We start from the raw sequence: 3130 nt of genomic DNA, 5'->3' as shown, positions 1-3130 counted from the left end.
TATTTTTCAAAGAAAGTCTCAGCTAATTTCAAGAAATTTTTATCATGTATATTTTTAGATCATGATTAATATAATTAAAAATCAACAAAAATGCTAAATTCATTTGATTAGAAATTTGTGAATATATTCCTAAATGACTCATGGAATATTATGTGCCATGGTCTGAATGTTTGTGTCTCCCAAAATTCGTATGTTTAAATTCTAACCCCTGAGATGATAAAATTATGAGATAGGCCTTTTGGGAGGTGACTAGATCATTAAGGTGGAGCTGTTCTCAATGGGATTAGTACTCTTATAAAAGAGGCTTAAAGAGATTTCTTGCCCCTTCCACCATGTGAGGACAGAATGAGAAGGAGATATCTATTAACCAGAAAGTTGCTCCTCACTAGGCACTGAATCTGCCAGCACCTTGTACTTGAATTTCCCAGCCCTCAGAACAAACACACATATTTCTGTTATTTATAAGCTATCTAGTCTGATATTTTGGTGTCTCTCAAATGTACTAAGACATCACAGATGGACTAAGGCAATGAGAAAATTAATATGGACATGAAAGTATTGAGCAAAAAACAAATCCTACATAAAATTTCTACAGAAAAAAACTTAGTTTGTTAGTACTAAGCCTAAGTGTTAATTGAACAAAAATGTACAGCCTTAAATTTATTAAGGGCAAAATTAACAAGACATACATTGAATTTAAGAGGCTAGAGAAAGGCAAACTAAGGCAAGTATATGTAAAGAAATAGTAGAGCAATGCGAGATGGCAGCCACCATGGGCTTGGGAGTAAAAGTCCCTAGCAGTTTCTGACTGTTGGAAGAACTCGAAGAAGGCCAGAAAGGAGTAGGAGATGGCATAGTTAGCTGGGGTCTAGAGGATGATGAAGTTGGACAGGGATGATAATTGGGCCTCCAAGTACAATTTATGAAAACTGAATATACAGCCTTAAAATAGGATGTGGATTAAATACCAAGAAGCACCTCCCTTTGTAAGATTTGTAACAAAAATATGAATAGAGTTAATAGTTCTAATGGAGTGGTGGACCCAAGAGACATATCAGTGCTAGCAAAATGGCAGAATTCATATGGCATCAAAGTTGTCCTGCAGGAGCCTCGGTGCCTAATGATGTCTAAAGAAAATATGAAACTCCCTCAGCTGCCTGAAGGACAATGTTACAGCAATTAATCAAAAAGAAAAACCACAGGCTCTTCCCTTCCCTTCCCCCTCCATTTGATTTAAGCAGTCTTCATTTTCCACAGTAGTACATTTTCTAGTTATGTCTTGTAGACCTCAAAGTACTGGAAAGGAAGTTCCCATTCAAAGGAAATTTATCTTAAGATACTGTAAATGATACTAATTCTTTGTCCATTTGAAATAAGTTGTGTTATAACAAATCATCCTGTCAAGTGTAACCACTGTCCATGTAGTTGAAATTCTGGGATCAAGACAGTCCATTTAAATTGATTCTCATCATAAATGTTGGGGCACATCAAACTCAACTGTGAGAAGACACATCACACAATCACCTTGCTGCTGATTACACAGCCTGTAGTCTCTGCCTTCTCCCATTACCCTCCTGCCTCCCACCCTCCCAGCAGTAACAGCCCTCTAGCCTGGGGGCTTGTTAGAGTAGCTGTGAAGGTTTCAGGTTGCAGCATGTGGGACTACTGCTGGGTGTGTGGGGTGCTTCGCCTGCAGGCCTGGTTTCTTTAAGTCTTAAATGATGCCCCTTCCAAGCCATCATCCTGTCCCCATGCCCCTCCACTCCTGCCCTTGGTGGAAGCATAGACAGTAACCCCTCCGCTCCCTCTGAGATTGGCCTTCGGTGAGGAATTCAGGGCTTTCCCTGTGTCTTCTCTCCCCACCCTTTATCGAGGGGTGCTGCTTTTTCTTCTTTCCTCCTCAAGTTCCTTTTTGCACTGTCACCACCCAACACCTTCCATGACACCTCCTTGCTTTGTCCAGAAGTCATCAGTTATGGTTGGAAAGAGTCTTTGACCTCCCTTGTTTAGTTTCGGAACTGTACTTTTTCACTCTCCACCGGCCTGAGAAATGAATATTGGGTCCTCAGCCCTGCCACCTTCTGCTGTCATCAGCTGATGCATTGTTTTTAGCTCAGGTTTTGATAAGGTAAAAGAATAGTCACCAGAGTTACTCAGACCTGCCAGCTCTCAGAGTCCTTGGTGGTTGAACTCAGAGAAAGACCACATGAAGACACTTGTAATCACACGTGATCCCTCTGAATTGTTTCACTTTCCTGTAGTTGCTTTTGCTTTTAAAAGTTGAAGAAGTTTTAAACAGGGCTTTCATTCGGCCATCCTTGCAATCTTTTGGGATCTAATTTGGAATCTGACAACCGGAACAAAAAGAACCTTGAATCTGGTACATACTTTAGTTTTGGTGCTGCTGCTGCTGCTGCTTCTCAAGATCCTCAGCAGGGATTAAGAGAGAATATGGTGTGCGCAGCAGATCCCCTAAATTGGCAGGCTTGACCTCCTAGCAAATTGCTGCATCTTTCTATTTACTGTTCAGGACCACTGAATGCTGAAATGTGGATGCATACCGAAATAAAAGCAATTCGTTGGGATGGGGCGGGGCGGGGGTTGGGGGGAGAAAAGAAATAGTAAAGAAAACGTAATTAAAAATAAAAAGCTAAACCAAATTATATTCTTTGAAAATGTTAAGAAAGTTTGACAAATTCCTTTTTATAAATTTCCATTTTAGTTTTAGATTCAGGATATATGTGTGCAGGATTTTTACAAGGGCATATTTTATGATGCTGAGGTTTGGGCTTTTATTGATCTTATTACCCAGATAGTGAACATAGTACCTAATAGGAAGTTTTTCAGCCCTTACCCCTCTCCCTCCTTTTGTAGTCCCTGGTGTCTGTTGTTCCCATTTTTATGTTTGTTCATACCCGAAATTTTCTGTTTCTGCATTAATTCACTCAGAATTATGGCCTTTGGCAGCATCTATGTTGCCGCAAAAGATGTGATTTCATTCTTTTTTATGGCTGTGTGGTATTTCGTATGTATAAACCACATTTTCTTTCTCTAGTCCACTGTTGATAGGCATCTAGGTTGATTCCATGTCTGCTATTGTGAATAGTTCTGGCTGGGGTAAGGTGGTGTC

General features: G+C 40.1%; 1 pseudogene; it reads left to right on the top strand.

Moving 5' to 3' along the window:
* Positions 1–760: 760 nt before the first annotated feature.
* Positions 761–1183, top strand: LOC105728298 (ubiquitin-conjugating enzyme E2 variant 1-like; annotated as a pseudogene).
* Positions 1184–3130: the final 1947 nt, after the last annotated feature.

The sequence above is a fragment of the Aotus nancymaae genome, unplaced genomic scaffold, assembly GCF_030222135.1.
Source record: "Aotus nancymaae isolate 86718 unplaced genomic scaffold, 86718_ANA_hifiasm-v0.15.2.pri h1tg000008l, whole genome shotgun sequence".
Lineage (NCBI taxonomy): Eukaryota > Metazoa > Chordata > Mammalia > Primates > Aotidae > Aotus > Aotus nancymaae.
This window is presented reverse-complemented; position numbering and strand designations above follow the sequence as displayed.